Source organism: Stegodyphus dumicola, chromosome 2, assembly GCF_044657685.1.
Source record: "Stegodyphus dumicola isolate Sdum_Otavi_A_Nest chromosome 2, ASM4465768v1".
Lineage (NCBI taxonomy): Eukaryota > Metazoa > Arthropoda > Arachnida > Araneae > Eresidae > Stegodyphus > Stegodyphus dumicola.
Genome location: NC_140769.1, coordinates 201,237,788 through 201,260,041, shown reverse-complemented (window position 1 = coordinate 201,260,041; position 22,254 = coordinate 201,237,788). Strand labels below are relative to the sequence as shown.

The 22,254-nt window shown below is 31.8% G+C and overlaps 1 protein-coding gene across 2 annotated transcripts in view; it reads right to left on the bottom strand.

Moving 5' to 3' along the window:
* The window catches only part of LOC118187985 (GA-binding protein alpha chain-like), an 89,468-nt gene extending 67,320 nt beyond the window's left edge, over positions 1-22,148 (bottom strand). For both annotated transcript variants that reach the window (XM_085811627.1, XM_085811628.1), the window contains exon 1: positions 21,918-22,148. The gene's annotated coding sequence lies outside the window, so the exon portion shown is untranslated. The remainder of the gene's footprint in view (positions 1-21,917) is intronic.
* Positions 22,149-22,254: the final 106 nt, after the last annotated feature.

Here is a 22,254-nt window from a genome sequence, read left to right as displayed (position 1 = left end):
CAAACTTGTTAATCATGTAAAGGAGGTCATGGGAATTTATTTTCCGTGGAAAAAAAAAAAAAGTTCGAAACCTCACCGCAAGGGGGGAAATGGCAATGTATGCAATATTGTTAAATGAAATATGAGTTGGAATCTAACTTAACCTTTTGTTACATGGGTTTAATATCTTTTATACCATTAAGAAGCTTTGAAGTAAGCAAATTACCATTTAAAGGCATTAAATTCGACAAACATCGAGTGCGCCATCCGTGTAAGTGAGAAATTCTTCTGTGAAAACCACGAATTAGCGATTAGAAAATATGAGATCGCAAATCACTCTCACAAGTGCGTACAATCTGGAAATCGTTTTCTTACAGATCGCTAATTTGTAATTTTTTAAGCCTGAATTCGGCACTAAAACATGAAGATACTGATTCAAAACGCTTTTAATCGATTTGGGCCAAAGAAATCTCTCATGTTATCTATCTAGTTCCATTGCATTCTCCTACTGCATTCGATTGCATAACAGTCATTTCACACCGTTTACTGTTGAATGACAGCTAGTTTTATAACTGAACCATTTTTTTCTGAAGAGCAGTCGACAGCTGGACCACTGCGATTGCAGCTCACTTAGAGCCAATATTAAAATGTTTCGTGATACATGAACTGCAGTAACGTGGCATTTTAGATACTACGATTTTTATGCAGGGCTGGGCACCACCTCAAGAGTGTCGCATAGTTACTTAGGCAACATTTCACGAATGAACGTCTTATAGGCCAACACTTCCCCTCTTCCCACCAGATCTCAACCTCTGTGACTTTTGTCTATGAGGTTATCTCAAAAGCACTGTTTATGGTGATAATCTAAACAATTTGGCAGAAATGAAAAATGTGATACACTGAAGTCGCTGAACACTGGTAGTTCGGTCCGAGGTTCGAATCCCGCGAACGGGCTGGCTGCATGGGCATTTTCGTGGTTTTCCCCATGTGTAACGTGTATGCGAGCCAGTTTCCCTTAGGCAGATAGCTGTAGTGTGCTTTGTCACAATAAAATAAACCAAAACCTTTTGATGAAACCAGTCTTTCCTTTCATCTCATAGCTTCAAAATGTTTAGCCTCTAAAGACTAATAATGGCCCTGACGAAATACTTCTTGAAGAACTTTCTAAGGGAAACCAGCTGTCATACGCGGTACACATGAGAAAATCCACGAAAATGCCCATGCAACCAGCCCGTTTACCGGGGTTCGAACCCCGGAGTGAACTACCAGTGTTCAGCAACTTTACCGCTCGAACGTTTGTGGGCCTTTATGAAATGGAAGGCGATAACTTTATTTAAAATGATTGTCAGAAATACCAAAATGTTTCGAAAAGTTGGATACTTTTCAATATACTTTCAGAATGCAAAAAGGAACAGAGAAGAAAAATTAATTTTTTCGTAAAATTTAGTATTCGTATTTTTTTAAATTTAAAATCTTATGATATTTGATTCTTGCGATTTCAAAAATAAAATATTTGACTAAAATATGAATAACATTTTAAGAAACCAAATGTAGGATAAAATTGTGTAAAGCAATGGGCACAATGATAAAACTGTTTAAAGCAGTGTATGCAAGTCATCATCCTAAGTTAAAATATCGGTTATACATCTCTCTTATTTATATATATTTTTTCTGAACGGAACATTGAAAGGCATGTAAAACTGTGCTTTACTGCATTTTCTCTTTTAATATAGTATGCAGTTTTCAAACGCTTCGTAGTCTGGGTTAGAAAGTATTCTTCCGAAAAAAACGCAGTTCAAATAAATAAAATCAAATTCTGGAAAATTGATATTAATAAATATATTTAAAATGCTCAGTTCGAAGGAATAAATAGAAAATTTTAAAACAATTATCTGAAGAGACAATGCAACACAAACAATTAAAATAAAAGTATAAAAATTTAAAAATGACCTAAAATAATAGCTATGACGAAAGTATATATATAGAAAACTATTTGAAAAAATAAATAAATAAATAAACGCTGCACCTTTATTTACGCAGTTCGAATAGGTAAATAGAAATTTTTAAAACAGTTATTCGGGGGAAAAAAAAAAAAAAAAGTGCAACTTAAACAATTAAAATGAAATTCGAAAAGAAAAAATTACAAATAAAAGTTATAATTAAAAATATAATATAAAGAATATTATTTGGAAAAAAGGAACGATGGTGACTTTTTTCCCTAAGGAAACTAGGTTGCCATATATTAAGAAGTTCGCCAAGTGAAGTATTCTTGGCGCAAACTGACAAAAAAGTGCCAACATAAATTTTTGAATTTCTCCGTAAATTTCGCTCCAAATTTTACAAAATTTCATATTTAGGCGTAATTTGAGTCGTAGAATCGAAATATGTAAAAAAATTGGTATGTTATTTCAGAAAAAGTCCGATTTTGTGTCAAAATACCTATGTTAGAATAGTGCTATATATAAATCTAATATATATCCTAAGTCGCGCTTTCGAGACATGAAGAACGCAATTTGAATTTTGTCAATCGGCCCAGTAGATCGGGAGATATAGGACTGTCCCATTTTTTTTTTCAGCAGTGTACATACATAACACTTATACAAACTTAAGATATATATGTTATATTCTTATAACAATATACGTATACACATATTCTGATTACTTACAGCAGTATACTTGTTTTCAAAGTAAATAATATAAAGTTTGTACAGCATATCTTTCTACTTCATTCTTATGTTTCTTATTTATTTCTACTTCTACAATGTTACTCTTTTTAAAATAACTATTCTAACAGATATATTTCCTAAATTTAGAAAAATGTAACGACAGTGAAAATGTATTCATGATGAAAGTATATTTTCTTACTGGAAGTATCAAATTGGTGCAAATAATGCATGCAGCATATTGCCCTATAATAGAAAGGATCTAAAATAAATTTGTTAACTAATCATGCAAAATTAAGCATCTTATTTTTCATATTTACACTCACAATTAATTTTTAGGCATTTTGATAACACATTTTTAAAGAACTTAAAGGAAAGGGAAAAGCTTTTATCACCAAGATTCAGTTTATAGTTTTGTAATAAAATAACCTCACTGAAGAATCTGCAATACACCTAATGTCAGAATCTCTACCTCAATGACTCCCAAAGCAAAGTTTAAAATGCCCCTTCTGTCATGTTTATTGAATCACTCTTATTATTCATAGATATTTTCAAAATCATTGAAGTCCCAGTGATTCCGGATCTCAGATTTTGTACTGTAAGAAGTAAAGAGAGTGAAACACACTGTACTTCCTCATTAAAGTGGCAATTACAACTAATCACCAAAACTGTCAAATTTGTTTGATGGAAGTTTTAAATATCACCAAAGCCTTGTACTTTGGCTATTTCAATAAAGAACTATCATCCCACCTGCCCATTATAATGAAAGCCAGATAGGTAAAAATTTATTATTGAGTGCCCCTTGATATTTTGGGCAATTTTTTTACAGCAAGAATGGCACCAAGAAGTAATATTTCCAAGATGGTTGCTGCACAAAACAATGCGGAAAACACATATTGCAAAAACAACAACAAACGTACTGACCTCGCTTAATGTTCGCTGTGACACATCGTCAATGTTGGATGATTGCAGAACACACAATTCTTTTATGCAATTAATATAATCCCAAAATGGATCCTTTCTTCCTTATCCCAGTACTGGCAACAGCACATAAAATGTCATCCGCAACTGCTGAAGACTCCCCTTCAAAATTCCCACTTAATCTGGGTTCACATACTCTCAGTGTTGCTGGTATGGGCACCAGTTTTGGGGTCTTAGTAAGTCAGGAAGTGATTCACAGCTAAATGCTGAGAGCCTTGATTATCTTCCAGAAGTCAGAGATTATTGTGGTTTCGGGTAGAATTTTTTGAGACATTATCTTCAAAGTCTCTTTCGTGTGATCTTTCACAACTTCCACTTCCTCTTTCAATACCACAAGCACTTACTTTCCATTCACATTCTACCTCTATTATACTTTCTTTTGCCCTATTTGCTCTCATCTATCTCCCCAACCATATCTGGATTGTTAATTGTTTCACTCTTTTTTTACACATGCATCTATACACACTTCTCTACAAAAATTACTCGTCAATCATAGTTTTATTCGAACAGACATTCACCTCATTCATAAGCAGATTCTTCCCACTTCATGTACACAGCCGTCAGTCACTGAACTAAGTTCCAATCAGATTAAACTTAAGAAAAATACTGGCATGTACAAAAAGAACATCACTGCCATACAACTGAGTATAGAGAGTCTATTCTGGACTACCAGAACCTGGTACAAGCATTTGGCACCAAACTAGCACCACCAGGAAATCATGACATAATGAGCAGCAGATGATGAATAAAGCTTCCCTGCCACTAAAAAGCATAATAACTACCTTTTTAAAAAGTTCAACTAAAAATCCTTTAACAAAAATAGAAATCCAGGAGACAAACAAGAACTCACATAATTTACACGAGTATTTTCTCTACAAAAATTACTCGTCAACCATAGTTTTATTCGAACAGACATTCACCTCATTCATAAGCAGATTCTTCCCACTTCATGTACACAGCCGTCAGTCACTGAACTAAGTTCCAATCAGATTAAACTTAAGAAAAACACTGGCATGTACAAAAAGAACATCACTGCCATACAACTGAGTATAGAGAGTCTATTCTGGACTACCAGAACCTGGTACAAGCATTTGGCACCAAACTAGCACCACCAGGAAATCATGACATAATGAGCAGCAGATGATGAATAAAGCTTCCCTGCCACTAAAAAGCATAATAACTACCTTTTTAAAAAGTTCAACTAAAAATCCTTTAACAAAAATAGAAATCCAGGAGACAAACAAGAACTCACATAATTTACACAAGTATTTTTTCATTAAGAAGGCAATATATAATTTTGGTACTGTTCCGCTATCAAGACTAATGTCATTACCAAATGTTTCGCTAAACTTGCCAAGAGACTATGTCAATGTTTACTTCTAAAGTCATTACGTTTTTGCTTTTTTTTAAGTATGTCTTTTCAAAATTAGTAATGAAAATAAAAGTTCTAAAGATGTAATACTCGCTTCTGTTTTTATTATTATTTTATTTACCATGGATATGAAAATATGGGACTTACCTAACGATGAAACATCTGTAATGCAATTTCTTCATGAGTGAGGAACACAGAATGAAAGTGCATGAAAAATCATAAAACAAAGCTCTATTTCAATTTGAAGGAAGAACCAAAACGGAGATGTAACAAGAAAAACAGGATTACATTCTCAAAATTGGTTAAAGATCTAGAATAAGTTTCTTAACGGCAATTCATTTCATTTATACACGGTGTTTAGAATCAACTTCCCTCAAATTTTGTCGGTATCAACTTGATACATAGCATTGCACTGTTATTGACTGGAACAGTTATATGAGGGAAGTCAATAACCATGCATTAATGTCTAGAGCAAACGTGGTCAAACTGCAGCTCTCCAACACCTTAACTGTGGCTAGCGAGCTACTTAAGATCCTTTGCCATCTGAAATGTGACTTGTTTTAAAAAAATATAGTTTAATTTTTTAATTCTAATGAAATTTGAAATAGAAATCATGCAGTGCCATGTTTCTTTATTAATCGATTTAATTTCTGAAATTACGTACGTAATAAATTTTTTTTCAAATTTCTGAAAACATTTCTAAAAATTACTATTCCGGTTATGTCACTTTTTGAACAAGTAATGGTCATCGGAATACACTAATACGAAGTTCATCTAAAATGCAATATTAATATTTTTATTTAATTATTCTCACTAATATTTTTTCTCTTAAGTTAATTTTACTTCAGGCAATATCTGCTTACATTCCTGTGTGATCCCATTGTTCACAACAGTTGTTATCCACATGGAAGTTTTGCTATTTGTTGTAGGGTACTACATTTATTCAGTCCTTGAATGACGTGAGTAACTGCTGAAGTAATCTGTTTCACAATCCATATAGAGATCCTTTAATCTGTGGAAGAATTTTACTGTGATTTTATTTTTGGTGGAGTGAACCTTCAGCCTTTTACTTAGTTGCCTCAATTTTCTGTGGAACTCCTTCAAAGTTCATTTTCTATCCCTAAACAAGTCAAATATTTTTATGCAATTGCTTTACAGATTTCACAGCCATTCACAATAATATTCTTAATGAACACTTTTCCCACATTAAACTTTATCTTTAGTAATAATTCCTTGGTAATTCTAGGCTAAGATCATAATTTACTTCACCAATGGTTGTTTACATGCTGGAATATTTGGAGTAGTAGGATCACTGGTTTGACAACAATTAAAGTTTAATCACGATGTTTAATTCCCATTTTATCAAATGTTATTCCAGATAGAGATCTTACACCTTAATCATGGAATCTTCATAAGAATACCGCTGCATTAAGCAATGAGGGATCAGCAGAACATAAATGTCTCTCTTCTCCAACGTTTCTGTCAAAATCGGCTTATAGATATTGGTGAACTCTCTTTAACTTGTAATATTTTGTCATACTTTTCGATTTCTCATTTGATGTCCTTCTTTCTCTCTACCTCGCACTGCGTTAGAAGCATTTTGCTGCCAACTCTAAAATTTTTCACCCCTTAGTACTGCCGCTCTATAGTTGCCCCGACTCTGATATCAACATTACACTTTTTTTATTTGTTAATATTTTTTACCTTAGTAATTTTCGATCATTATGTACGTCTTGCATGTCCTTCATGGAAACTTAATAGCCAGATGAAAAGTTGTTCAAGGATCCACTGCTTATTACTACAAATTTCAGGCAATAATGTGAAATTTTACTCCCATAAATATTTATTTTTAAAGTTTGATCTTTTAATTTTTAAAGCATCTCCAGCCTACAGACTCCATTTCAAACTCAATTTGAAATTTATTTTCTGTGCACAAATTAGGTAGTTGTACTATGTAACCGTTAGGCTGACAAAACTATTTTAAACTTTCTTCGGAGTAATTTTACTTAGAAATTCAAGACGCGACGGGAAGTCATTTGACCATCTTTATGGGTCTAGTATTTAGAATATAGTGGATTTGTACACCTATTTAGCAAGTGCTTAAGAACTAAAATATTATGCAGACATGTGCCATGTTACAATAAAACCCCATATCGAACATCTGTGCATGTCCATAGAAGTATGAAGAGTTATGCATTCATGTTATATCTGCATTTGCAAAATAAATTCATTATAGTAATGACACGGTTTCTTTTTGTAACACTAGTTTTGATTTACCATGTATATGAAAAACAGCTAAAAAATTAAACAGCTAGGTTGAAGAGTTTGGCTGGTAGACAGATGAAATATGTGCTCGACGAAGCACTTTTATGGTCCACTATGAACTACTAGTAGATTTATTAGCAAAAGTTAATATACGTCAAGAATTATCGTAACGATTCAAGAAGTAGTTTCGAGAATTTTCATTGATGGGCATGAACTTCATTATCTATATCCAAAATTATCAGGACAACTCAAGAGTTAGTTTCAAGAATTTTCAATGTTGCAGATGAACTTCATTATCTACGTCCTAAATTATCGGGATGATTCGAGAGATAGTTTATAGAATTTTCAATGATGCACAGTGTACTAAAAACATTCTCGCATATTCCATTGCATACCATGCTGAAATAGTGTATCAGTCAGGGCCATCATGAGAGATACTGATTATTCAAATACCACTGAAATTGCAATCACAGTCTTTTATTTTTTTTTTTTAAATTCTTCTATAGTGAGCATCAGTAAAAGTAGTTATTCCAAGGATTTAGGGGAAATGTTTAACGATTTCTTAGATAAGGATCCAAAGATTCGAATCATCTCAGTATTTTGATCTTTATTTTAATTGTGTGGAGAAAGAAAATTGGTTTTTAAGTCAGAGCCTAAACAAGTCAAAAGCTTATTTTTAAATAAATATTCTTTTTCGAATAACAGTTTTTCTGCAAAGCACATTAACATATATCATTTAACTTATCCTTTCCAAAAGACTGCTCATGATTTTTTTAAAAAAAAATTATTTTATGCCTGAAGAAGCATTTTTTTGTTTTGTTTGTGTGTTACCTTTATTTATTAAATATCATGTTCTTTGCAATTAAACCACAAAATTCAATTCAAAAGCAATATCACAAAATATTTAAAAGAGCGTATCTTTAAAATTTCTGATACACAGTATCGCATGCTGGAGATAAAAAAAAATTTCTGTGCAGCGTTGCCACTGCTCACTTTAAAATCGTTAAGGTTACTATTCGGTTTCGAGGGCTGTAAAAAATCGCTAAACTATTGTTGATGCCAATGTTGCCAAAAATAATTGCAGCAACCCTAATAATTGCGGTAAAAAAGGAAGTATAATAGTAAATAACAATTTAAGATTGATGTTTTAATTTAGATGAAAGGTTAATTTCATATAATACTTTTTTATTATTGTAATTTACATGAAAAAGGTTAAACATGACTGAATGGAAGCATAAGAGTAAATAACTATTTCAGATCATTATTATAATTTATATAAAAATTGCTAAACATAACTGAATGGATGACTGCATCACTATTTCGCTACCGACTTATCGCTAAAGCATAATTTCATCTCATTGGTTGTTCAAACGTAATTTTCTATAATGAATGATGCCTTTTCTTTGAAAATATTTGGTAAAGTGCTTGCCGCTTTTTACAAGGGTAAAAACAATTGGATTTTTGTCAATTTTTGTTTACTTTTTAAGTGAAAATAGGTCGATGTGTACACAGATAAAGTCAAGGGTGTGTGTGCGCAGTGCCATTTCTGTGCAATTCTAGGATTTTTTTTTCAAGTGAAAATTCTTAAAAACGCGTCAAGCAGTGGGCAATTCTGCATATTCTCCTGGTGTTTTATAAACTATTTTTAAACAGTTGCACCAAAGTGTTACTACAATAAACTGTATAAAATCCGAGATACTTTTATAACAATTGTTACAGGAAAATTTTGCAACTACAAAGATCTTTGACGAGTGGATATTTTAAACACTGAAGTGGGACATCATTATATGAACTTCTATTAAAAAATTACATTACATTTAATATCTTCAGAATTTAAATTTCTAGACAAAATCTATCAACCCTTCTGTTACTTCTACAGCAACTATATATTAGTGTAAACCATGGCTATGTATTTCTGCTTACTTCCTTAAAAAAAAAAAAAAAAAAAAAAAAAAAAAGATAGGTTTCCAATACTTATTCGAAAAGCTTAAAATACCACTAGAGATACTGATTAAAGTAATGAGAAATATTTTATAACTGCATATTACGGTCCAGTTTGGCACAATTTCAAAAATCTTCAAATCGATTGTTTTCGTACATTTTAGAAAATCGCTAACTCATCATATTACCATAGTAGATGGTGGCAAATTTTAACTATTTCTGTAAACATGCAAAAAATTAGATCATGTAAACATGCAAAAATACCTAAACAACCTGTAAACATGCAAAAATATTTAAAACTGGAGTTCAAGAAAAAAACGAAAAAGTATTTGAGAGTTAATAGCTATGTATTTTATAGGATCAACAATATTAAAAGTTTTCATAATATGTATCATATACCATTTTTAAGACAGCAGCAAAATGGAGTAAAACGTTGTATCACGAAATTTAAGAAATTGTAATAAGCAGTAAATGAGCAATAAATTATCGGAAAGCATCGATTTGTGTTTAAGCTGAATGTCGTATAATGCAGAAAAAAAGGAAAATAAAACTCAAAATTTCCATCGACTGAAACCTCAGCAATAGTATAGTAAAAAAATAAAAAGCAGTTTCATTGTTATTAATCGCTTCTAATAAACAGTAGAAACCTGCATTTGTTTATAACTAAATTAAATATTACAAAAAGTGTAGGTACTTACGCATTAACGCAACCAGACCAAAATTCGCATAAATTGCCAAATTTGGCGACCCTACTTACGGCAACCCTACGTGTTATATGTAGTTTTGTAAAAAGAGCATGTGGAGATTCACAAAATTTTCCTGAATTTTCGTGCAAATTTTTGTAATTTATGAGAAAATAGCAGTGTACATGGATAAAGTCAAGAGTGTGCGCAATGCCATTTATGTGCAATTCTGGGATTTTTTTTAAGTAAAAATAAGTCGACGTGTACATGGTTATGGCGAATACGGTTTTCAATCAGTGCTAAAAGCAATAGCCAAAAGATTTCCGCCGAAATTATAATTCTGCAACTTATTTAAATTCGAAACCGGAAGGGTTTAATTGCTATTTTATATTTTAAAACAAAATAATATAAAAAACTGTATTAAAAATTATTTGTAATTAATAAATGTACATTTTCTTTCTATTCATACTTTTTTACTCAAACTTACAAATCGCGCCAACGTGGTTGCGATAATACGTAAGTACCAAAGTGTACACTAGAATGGAGACGAAATTCAAAATGGCGCGCTCATTTCAACCACGTGCTTAACCACATATAATGTACTTACATGTAATAAGAATTGCTTTTATTGTTATTTATATTTAAATTAACATCTTTATTAATCAATTCAGAAATTTTAACAAATCTATAAAAAAAATTACAAAAATGAATCTTACCTTTTCATTCATTCATCTTTTGATTGTGGCGGATAAACAGTTTTAATTTCCCTAAGAAACTGCCAAAAGCGATTACTCGCAGATAAATGTGAATATTTTCTCTGCCACATGTACTCGGTCAGGTACGAATCAAATTCATCTTTTACCTGCCGAGTACCCTTCAAACTTCTTTTTTTGGCGCTCCACCTGCCCTCAATTGAATTGGTATGAGCACCTGTCTCGGGATCCTTAAAAACGAGACTGTGATTAACACGAAAGTGCATGAAACCCTCATCACTGAGGCAATCATACAATTTCCAACAGTCTGAAATAATAACGGATCCCGGCAAAATATTTTCTTTAATGACGTCGCGGAATGAACTGGAAGTTGATCTGTCAGCACTATCCTTATCTTCAGGGCAGATGTTTTATTTTATTCAGCTTATAATTCCTTACTAAATGTAGTATTTTATCTTGATGTACTCCGTCTTTGATATGATTTAAATCAAATTCCTAGTCATTATAAATATCACAAATACACATCAAATAGTTTTCTGGTTGCAGTTTTCTAATTTCGACTATGCGTAATGTATGCTTTATGCATGCACGCATCAAAAGAAATGTTAAATAAAGTAAACAAATATTAAGCTTTTTTTTTTTTTTTTTTTTTGTAAATTTTGATACCCTTTAGATCATAATTGCTCTTTATTTCATAAACTATGGTTTCATATTTTTAATTTTAGAATTTCTGCACACCATCTTACAAGATTTAAATTGATGATCTATAATCCGGAAAAATTGATAATCCGGATTCGCCAAAGTCCCGACGAGTCCGGATTAAAGACTTTTAACTGTATTTATTATTCATTAGTTCTGAAAGATAGCTGATACTGAATAATCCTTTTTTTTTTTATATTGAGAAATGTGCTACTTAAATGTCGTATGTAAAATAAAACGTATCATAATGCCATTTCTTTAAATGGAAATATATATTAACACCATTATCCAGGATGGTTTACAAAATGTATCATGTATTGTTAGTTTAGCTACGTTAACATAAATACTTATGTACCTGATAGCATTCTTTGGGGAACAGGGATACTAATATAAATCTACATGGTGAAAATTTATTTGAAATCTAATGTTAAATCCAAGGATATGTAATTTAATACGATATAAATTTATTAAAAATGTAATGCTAAATCCATGGATATAAAAATTTGGTTTAATCCTAGTATCCGGTGCACAAGGGATTTGGCTACTTTTGGCGAATTTATGATAAGCAGTAAACGGGCCATACACTATGAGTAGTTAAACGGGTCATTTTGGTGTTGGTGATAATTTTCAAAATCGTGCCAAGGCTGCACCTTATACTAGGATTTTACCAAAAATTTCACTAGTTAGCCCATGATTACCCAGAAAATCACCAGAACACACTGCAAAAAATTATCCAATATTAATGTAATACAGTCAAAAGTCGTTAATCCGGACTCATCGGGACTTCGGCGATTCCGGCTTATCGATTTTTCCGGATTATAGATCATCAGTTTAAATCTGGTAAGATGACATGCAGAAATTACAAAATCAAAAATATGAAACCGTAATTTATGAAATAAAGAACAATTATGATCTAAGGGTATCAAAATTTACAAGAAAAAACTTAATATTTATTTGTTTACTTTATTAAACATTTCTTTCAATGTAAGTTGTTTAAGTTGCTTCCTTTCATGTGATAATACTTTCTCTTTAATTCTATTAAACAGACATAATTTCTTGTTTAGTTACAAAGTTCCGCTGTTCAAGTCCTATAATTGCTTTAAATCATATCAAAGACGAAGTACATCGACATGAAATACTACATTTAGTAAGGAATTATAAGCCAAATAAAATAAAAACATCTGCCGTGAAGATAAGGATAGTGCTGACAGATCAACTTCCAATTCATTACGCGTCATGGCGTTTCCCCCCCTCCCCAGAGCAGCGTGAAATTGATAAACAGATTTCGGATTTCGAAACATACTTTCACTTTGTAAATCCTTTACATATTAGTAAATATATATCGGAAATTTTATTTGACATAATCGAAAGTTCAAGCTTACTTTTATAAAATTGCTCTAACAATCTGCAAAAAATAATAAGCCAGATCCAATTTGAAGATTAAGGAACGCAATCTGCAACATTAACTGAATTAGATAATTTTAGCTTGCCTTTTACTGTCCGTTATACATTAAACGCGCATGCGCACACATATATGTGCAGCCTTAAAGGTCTTACGCACACGCGTAAACGCCTCTGCACGTGCGTCAAAGCGGCGCATGCGCAGAAAGTTTGTAGCTTTGAGGGCCGGATTATAGATCATTCCGGATTATGGGTGTCTGAATTAATGACTTTTGACTGTACTAGTACATACATTCACACGTAAAATATGAATCCTACTAAGCAACCTACATTAATATACAACATATTACAATCAACGAAACAAAATTTCATACTCTTCTGTTATCGGGACCGGATTCAGGAATGAATGCATGTGCTCATGTATGCACTTACGTATATGTGGGTGAGTATATTCAAAAATGTATATACAGTGGTGGCCAAAATTATGGACACTTTTGGAAATTTTTATGTTTTTGAACTTTGTATGCATATAGAAAACGTTACGTTTCACAAAATGGAAATTTGTATATATCATTTTAAAGAGAATTTATTACTAAATTCAATACAAAACACAAAATGCAATGATTTGCAATACAAAAAAGTTAAACAATAATAGTTATTGATATACATTAGATAGTGATGATTGCAGTGAGTTATCAGTACTTAGTAGGGTACCCTTTATTTTTGATTACAGCTTCACACCGACGTTTCATTGAGCCGGCAAGAGTTTTAAGCTCTTCTTTCATTATTACATGATACCAGGAAACAATTATAGCCTCAATTAGTTCCCTTTTATTTGATGAGCACCTCATTCGGACAAGAGTTTTCAAACGGTGCCACAAATTTTCGATAGAATTGAGGTCAGGACTGTTTCCTGGCCATGACAACAATTTAATGCTCTTTGTACGAAACAACTCTTTCGATACTTTGGCCGTGTGGAAAGGAGCAGAATCCTGCTGAAAAATAAACGAAGCATTGTTGGGAAAGAGATCTCTGATGGAAGGTAGAAGTTTTCGTTCTAGAATAGTGTCAATGTATTTTCTAGCATTCAGTGTCCCATCGATGACATGAAGGCGACCAATACCATCTGCTGACATGCATGACCAAATCATAACACTAACTGGGTTCTTTACAGTTGCTTGAATGCAGTCAGAATGTAGCTCTTGTCCTATTCTACGTCTTACATGTTTTCGCCCATCACTACCGGAAAACGATATCTTGGTTTCATCACTCCATATAACTTGTGACCACTGATCATCTGTTCAATTAATGTGTTCCTTTGACCACTGTAGTCTTTTTTTTCGCTGCTGAAAATTAAGATAAGGCTTTTTTCGTGGAATTCTACCTCTCAGTCCAACATCTGTTAATCTTCTCCTGATTGTTCTTGAAGTGACAGAAACACCAGCATCATTCAGATCATTTCTGATGGCCGCTGATTACATTTTTCTATCTTGGAGACGTAGTCTTTTTATTCTTCTGTCATCAATAGATGTGGGGCACCTTTTTCGGGCTTTTCCTTCTTTGTTTTTTATTGAATTTGTCTCCTGATATCGTAAACAAAACTTTTGGACTCCAGATGTAGTCACTGAACCACCCACCTGTCTTGCAATTTCAGCATAGCAAAGACCACTTTCTTGTAACACAATAATATTACATCTCTTTCTAGGTGTCCAATGTACTCTTTTCTTTGATGTCATTGCTTCTTGACTAAATATTAAAAATTTTTACAAAAATTCCTACTTGTAAATGCAGTGTATAAGAAACAGGTCTTCCTTCTACAGAACAAAGCAAAATAATGAATTGTTTCAAGTGTAAACATGATGTCAGCTTCTACTGGCAGTTACTAACATGTGATTGGTTCTCAGAACAAGAACAGTGATTGGCCAGGAAAGCTAGACATTACAAACCACTGCATAACTGTGTTTTTTATTTATATTAGAGTACATATAACTTTTTTTGTATGGCAAATAATTGAATTTTGTGCTTTGTATTGAATTCAGTAATAAATTCTCTTTAAAATGATATATACAAGTTTGCATTTTGCGAAACGTAAGATTTTTTATAAGCATACAAAGTTCAAAAACATAAAAATTTCCAAAAGTGTCCACAATTTTGGCCACCACTGTATGTGCATATACACACATTCATGGTTCTGGTCCCAGTAACAGAAGAGTACCCAACATTTTACATTAATACAGTTATTTTACAGGTCATTTTCAGAAATCCTTAATAATTCTTAAAAACCAAATATTCCCCAAAATTCTCTTGCCTAGTTTTCGTCATGGGCAGTTTCCAAATTGTTCAATCCATAGGATATCAAAAAAGGATTTAAAAATTAAACTAGTATTTCAATGGCGTCTTAAGAAATATAGAACTATATAAACTTGCGCAATCCGAAATCAGCACGTACGCTAGATTTGGCGCACTGTTAAATGGGAGCATTTGCTAGATTTGGTGCTTTTGCGTGTACATTTTCGCTGCAATTTTTTTACGGCCCTCGAAACCGAATAGTACCTTGTTGAGTTTCTTAACCAAAAACCCATAAATGCTTTACAAAATATGAAAAAGATGGTAAAAGAAATTCTAAATTTTGGTTTCTAGATGACCATATTCAGGTTGAGATGCGAGTTATTTAAAATTTGATGGCTCTAGGTACCCGTTTTATCACAATGCGAGAAACATACGTACATTTATGCAGATTCTTCTTTATAAATATAACACAGAGCTCTAATATTTGATGGCAACAATTAAAAAAGTGATTCGATGTTTATAGTGAATCAACACTAAATGAAATAAATAGCCCTTCTGAGCAAACTGCCCCTTTAGGCTTTAAAAAAAATAAAAAAAAAAAAAAACACAAGGCCACTCGATTTTCTCTTAAATAATGATTTGTAGTTCACTCAAAGATTTTTTATGTAATTGTAGATCAATGAATATGCTTCCAATTCATTTTACCTCTACTAAAATAAAACAATAATTATAAACATAAAGAAATAAAAGAAATCAGAAGAAAAAATTTGGTTTCTCTATCTGAAGAAAAAATTTTCAGTTGCCCAATATAATAGTTACAATTTTTTTTTTTCCCTTGGACTTAACTTTTCTGAACACAAAACAGTAGAATACAAGATGTATTTATTCATATTTATATGTAATCATATCCCATATTCATTAATTTACTTCAGAAGTTTTTTCTTATATTCAAAAGTCTCATTACTTTTAAAACAATATAAATTTGAACTTCCGACTCTCAAATGTCCATCGCTGGTCTAAATAGGTAGCAGTGATAATATTGTCGAATTTGATGAAAGCCTGTTTTTGCGTTGAAAAAAAAACAATGTTGGTCGTATCCTTTTGTATGAGTGGGTGCGAAACAGGATTTGAGAAGAAACAAAAGAATGTTTCTTAGTTGCTGTGCCTAACTGCTTTAGAAATTTGCTTAAGAAAATATTATTGATGGCACAATAATATACTCACACTTTTGGAAAGGGTATGGCGCTGAAGAGCTAAATGAGACTGGATTTAAGCATTTCTATATTAGCTATAATTTTATTGATCCTGATTGTCACATATTGAAAGGTTACGGGGCAGTGCAAAACAGCAAAATAAGCATCAATACGGCACTGTCCAAAACACAAATGTTTTCAGACATTTAAAGTGATATTTGCAGTTTATGCCTTTGTGTTAATCTTAATTAGGTAACTGAATTTTTATTATTATCGTTATTTCTTTGGCAAGTTGTTTAATTTCTATAAAAAATTATTACTTTTTCAAATACAGTCAAAAGTCTTTAATCCGGACTCGTCGGGACTTCGGCGATTCCGGATTATAATCAGCTTAAATCTGGCAAGATGGCATGCAGAAATTATAAAATTAAAAATATGAAACCGTAACTTATGAAATAAAAAGAAAAATTATGATCTAAAGGGTACCAAAATTTACAAAAAAAAGCTTAATATTTACTTGTTTGCTTTATTAAACATTTCTTTCAAAGTAAGTTGTTTAAGTTGCTTCGTTTTATGTGATAATACTTTCTCCTTAATTCTATAAACAGACATAATTTCTTGTTCAGTTACAAAGTTCCGCTGTTCAAGTGCTATAATTTCTGTGTCGAGAATACCGACTAATTTGTCAACAGAAATTTTTTCGTTTTCAATAATCTCTGTGTCACTTTCTTCACTATCGGAAGCGAATTATAACAACGAGGAATTTGATTTAAATCATATCAAAGATGGAGTACATCGACATGAAATACTACATTTAGTAAGGAATTATAAGCCAAATAAAATAAAAACATCTGCCCTGAAGATAAGGATAGTGCTGACAGATCAACTTCCAATACATTTCGCGCCGAATTCGATTTTTAAAGGTTAAGTTTTTACAAATTTATTGTCATTATTTATTGGCATTTTACAAAATTTTAAACCATATTAAAATGTTTATGCCTTCAAAATAAAAAATTCTTAGGACTAACATTCGTTAACATTTTTTATGTGTATACTGTATGTTGTCGCCAACAAAGTCTGCTTGACGAGATTTGCACCGGTGAAACAGAAAAGTACCATATTTTTTCTTCAACTCATCTGTATTGTAAATATTTTGGTGATTACTTTTATGCTTTGAATTATGACGTTAAATATCCTGAATGATCTAAAATTCGGACCTTTTAAAGAACCAACAAAAGAATTTTTCAGGAATTTTTTTTATGCTTTACGCATGCGCAATTGATTTTTTTCCCCCATAATAAAACACTTAAAGAATCCCGATTCTTAATTTCACTTCAGCACTAAATAAAATACCTCGCTATTGAAGAACAATCATTTTAGCATAAATTTGTGAGATCAATAATTTGGCTCCATGGCTGCATATCTGCTTGGCACGCATCTGAAACTGAAACAGTCTACATAGAAACATCGCTGATTTTACAACTACAGTCAAAAGTCGTTAATCCGGACTCGTCGGGACTTCGGCGATTCCGGATTATCGATTTTTCCGGATTATAGATCATCAGTTTAAATCTCGTAAGATGGCATGCAGAAATTCTAAAATTAAAAATATGAAACCGTAATTTATGAAATAAAGAACAATTATGATCTAAAGGGTATCAAATTTTGCAAAAAGAAAAAGCTTAATATTTATTTGTTTACTTTATTAAACATTTCTTTCAATGTAAGTTGTTTAAATTTTGCTTCGTTTCATGTGATAATACTTTCTCTTTAATTCTATTAAACAGACATAATTTCTTGTTCAGATACAAAGTTCCGCCGTTCAAGTCCTATAATTGCTGTGTCAAGAACACTGACTAATTTGTCAATCGAAATTTTTTTGTTTTCAATAACCTCTGTCACTTTTCTTCGCTATCGGAAGCGAATTATAATGACGAAGAACTTGTTTTAAATCATATCAAAGACGGAGCATATCGAGATGAAATACTACATTTGGTAAGGAATTATAAGCCAAATAAAATAAAAACATCTGCGCTGAAGATAAGGATAGTGCTGATAAATCAACTTCCCATTCATTACGCGCCCGCCGCCGAGCAGCGTCAAATTGATAAACAGATTTCGGATTTCAAAACATACTTTCGCTTTAGATCCTTTACATATTAACAAATATATATCGGAAATTCTATTTGATATAATCGAAAGTTTAAGCTTACTTTTATAAAATTGCAAAAAATAATAAGCCGGATGCAATTCGAAAATTAAGGAACAACGCAATCATCAACATTAACTGAAATAGATAATTAGATAATTTTAGCTTATACGTCCATTATACATAAAATGCGCACGCGAAAACGTATTCTGCACTTGCGCACACTCATATGCGCAGTCGTAAAAGGTCTTACGCGCACGCGTGAACGCCTCTGCGCATGTGTCAACGCGGCGCATGCGCAGAAAGTTTTTAGTTTTGATGTCCGGATTATAGATCATTCCGAATTAACGACTTTTGACTGTATTAATATTTTATATCCCTGATGCCAACCTAGCAAATCATTTATTACATTTTGCTTTCATCACCGCATGTTTATCAACACATGACAACTTGAGTAATGACTCATGCGAGGATGCCTAAACTATTTTGGCTGATCTTTAGAATATGGTAACTGGTAGTTTGGCGACATTTTGGAGGCGATAAAGGTTACTACCTGGGACTTTGGTAATAATGTGAGCAGTACTCAGTTCCGATTACGCATTATTTTGTGTGAGGGAAATGAGAGATCATGGGATATGTCATGTGATATTAATGGACGAATTACAGCTCTTTAATCGGAAAAGGTGGGAAATCGGGAAAAAAATCTGGAAATTTTGTATTTGGCTTTATGCTGTGTTGTGTGAAACAGTGTTCGTTAATTTTTGGATCCCATGGCCCTCACTAAACTGAATTTGAAATGGGTATTTAGTGGAATTGAAAGGAGTAGTAATAAGTATTTCTTTAAGGTTGTGCGAGATAGAAGTAAAGATGTTTTATTAAGTTATTTATTTTACCTGGTACCTTGCTGTGAGCTATAAGTATGATTTTAAAGATCCTGAAACAGAAATAAGAAAAGTTTATCGGACACATAATCAAGATTAGGTAAGTTAGTATTTTTAATTATTTGAGGATATTATTTTTATGCATTGTTCTAAATGTAAGGTGGAAGTAAAGTAATTTGGTATTATTGGGAAAATTGTTATTAGCAATGATTAAGTTTAAAGTAATTAGGATTGTAAGCTAATTTTTATTAATTTAATGTTTGTGCTTATTTATATTTTAAGTAGTGTTTTTGAATTTAATTATATTTTAATTAAATGATAGTTATTTTGTGAATTTTATGTTTGTAGGAATTTGGTATACGTTTAAGTTGAAGTAAACGTGCATGGAAATAATTTAAATATTTGACACTAAGTATTTGTAAAGTTTGCGGTATGAATTCGTTGGTGACGTTTATAATATAATAGATAATTGAGAGGTAAAAGTTTTTGGATATTTTATTTATTTTATATGTGGAAATGTTCATATTTGGAAAGGGTATATACTTTTTCGTTATTAGGTAATTTCATATATGTTCTTTGTAACGGGTTTAAAGATTCAGAAAATTGTCATGCATTTTCGTGAAATTTTTCTAATTTATGAGAAAAAAGGAGTGTACATGGATATGGTGAAGAGTGTGCGCAATGCCATTTTTGTGCAATTCTGGGATTTTTTTTAAGTAAAAATAAGTCGACGTGTACATGGTTTAGTGATATTTTTTAATTAAATGATAGTTATTTTGTGAATTTTATGTTTGTAGGAATTTGGTATACGTTTTAGTTGAAGTAAACGTGCATGGAAATAATTTAAATATTTGACACTAAGTATTTGTAATGCTTGCGGTATGAATTCGTTGGTGACGTTTATAATATAATAGATGATTTAGAGGTGAAGGTTTTTGGATATTTTATTTATTTTATATGTGGAAATGTTCATATTTGGAAAGGGTATATACTTTTTCATGATCAGGTAATTTCATATATGTTCTTTTTACCGGGTTTAAAGATTCAGAAAATTGTCATGTATTTTCGTGAAATTTTTCTAATTTATGAGAAAAAAGCAGTGTACATGGATATGGTGAAGAGTGTGCGCAATGCCATTTTTGTGTAATTCTGGGATGGTTTTTTAAGTAAAAATAAGTCGACGTGTACATGGTTTATGTGTATGTGTTATTTTAAAAAACGCGTAAGGAGTATGGTATTGTACACTTTTTCCGAATTTTGCAGTGAATATTTGTCATGATTATGCAGTTTTGTTAGATAAAATTTCTAGCATAAGTGTAATTCGGCTAGTAGATTGTTGGAAGAAGTGTTCAGTAGATAAAAAGAAAAGAAACATGTCTTTACTTCATGAAGACAAAATGGCAGCGGAAAAAAATTAGAGGGTTGCTGTAGGAGAGTTGGTCGCCAAATTTTCGCCAAAGAATCGCCAAGTTACCATAATGTAAAGATCAACCACTATTTTTTTTTATATTAGTAATTGAACAGCAGAGAGTATGGAAACCTTTTATGTTGACATTATGTTTGGCGATGATTATACAATAAATGTTGACGAGGAAAAAAAAAATTTCTCTCCATATGCTAAAAGTATATTTTGTTTTTGATACTCATAGGACATAAGATTACATTTAGTGCTATTTAGAAAAGCTGATTTTTTATTCACATAAACCCAGAACTGGTGCCAGAGCTTGTACGGCTGCATCAGGCGGCAGAAACTACGGAAGACAAAATTTTGGAATTCATAAAAGCACCTAGTAACAAAATTAAGTGATGATAAATTTTTTAGAATTTAGAAAAAGCATGAGGACCCTTCAAAAATTTAGAACATAGGGAAACATCAAATATTATCACCATGTATTATATTAAATGAACTAAATAATAAAGAATCTGCATGAATGTTTCTCGCATTGTGAAAAAACAACAGTACCTACAGCCATCAAATTTTGAACAGTGCAGTCCTCCAACAAAATGTGGTCACTTGAAAGCCTGCATTTTGAATTGCACAATCCCACCGAAACGAAATTCTACTCTACTATAATGGTTCAAATTCTAGAAAACAGTAATCTGTGGAAAAAGATGCATAATAAATGACTATAATACCAACCCATGAACTATCACTTATTCTAAGCAAGATACCAAATAAGTTCAAGCGTTATAAATGAAATCTTCATAAGGTTTAAGCAATCAGATTTAATACTTCAAAAATTATAAAAACTGTACATAAATATTGCAAAAGTCAATTTGAAAGCTTTATATTCTTTATTAGAAAATTTACAAATTTCTATGTAGGTAATATAGAAAAAGGTCCAACATAAATAGTGAAAGAGATCAATTAAAACATCGACGACTAAAAAGATATTTCAAAATTTTTGTAAAAGCCGAAATTCTAAGTAACTACTACAACAGCAAATGCTAAACATAACAAATAAACGGCCACACCACGATTTTTTTTTTTTTTTTAGCGTTTAGCTAGTAAAAATGCACATTAAAACGTGCTTAAATAACAAGATAAATAAAAATGAGGCAACGGACCGCATATTGAAATAATAAAACCGCTTCCGGATGTGACGCTTTATCGTAAACTATGTGCGCGGATTATCATTTCAACGGAAAGTACTTAGTTATTAATCGCTACATATATGAATTACTTATATAACATACAAACTGCTTACATAAGGTAAGAACGTCAGTTAATTCTTCACTTCCATTGGCCGCAAGGAAAGAATCCAAAAGTACAAAAACTCCTTTTGTACAAGAAATTTACAGAAATTCTCATAGCATGTGACCGGATCTCGACGTCATCCGTAAACACTGTGAACCTATCCAAATACTGTAAACAATACCGTAAATTGTGTTTTAAAATAGATCATATGGTATTATTAATTTTTGAACTAAACGTATAAATAAACTTAATTGCTTGATTTAATGTTTTTATGTTATTTTATAGTTTAAATGAACGTAAACATTTCTTTAACCAAACAAAGTTACAAGTAACGTAATAACCAAATA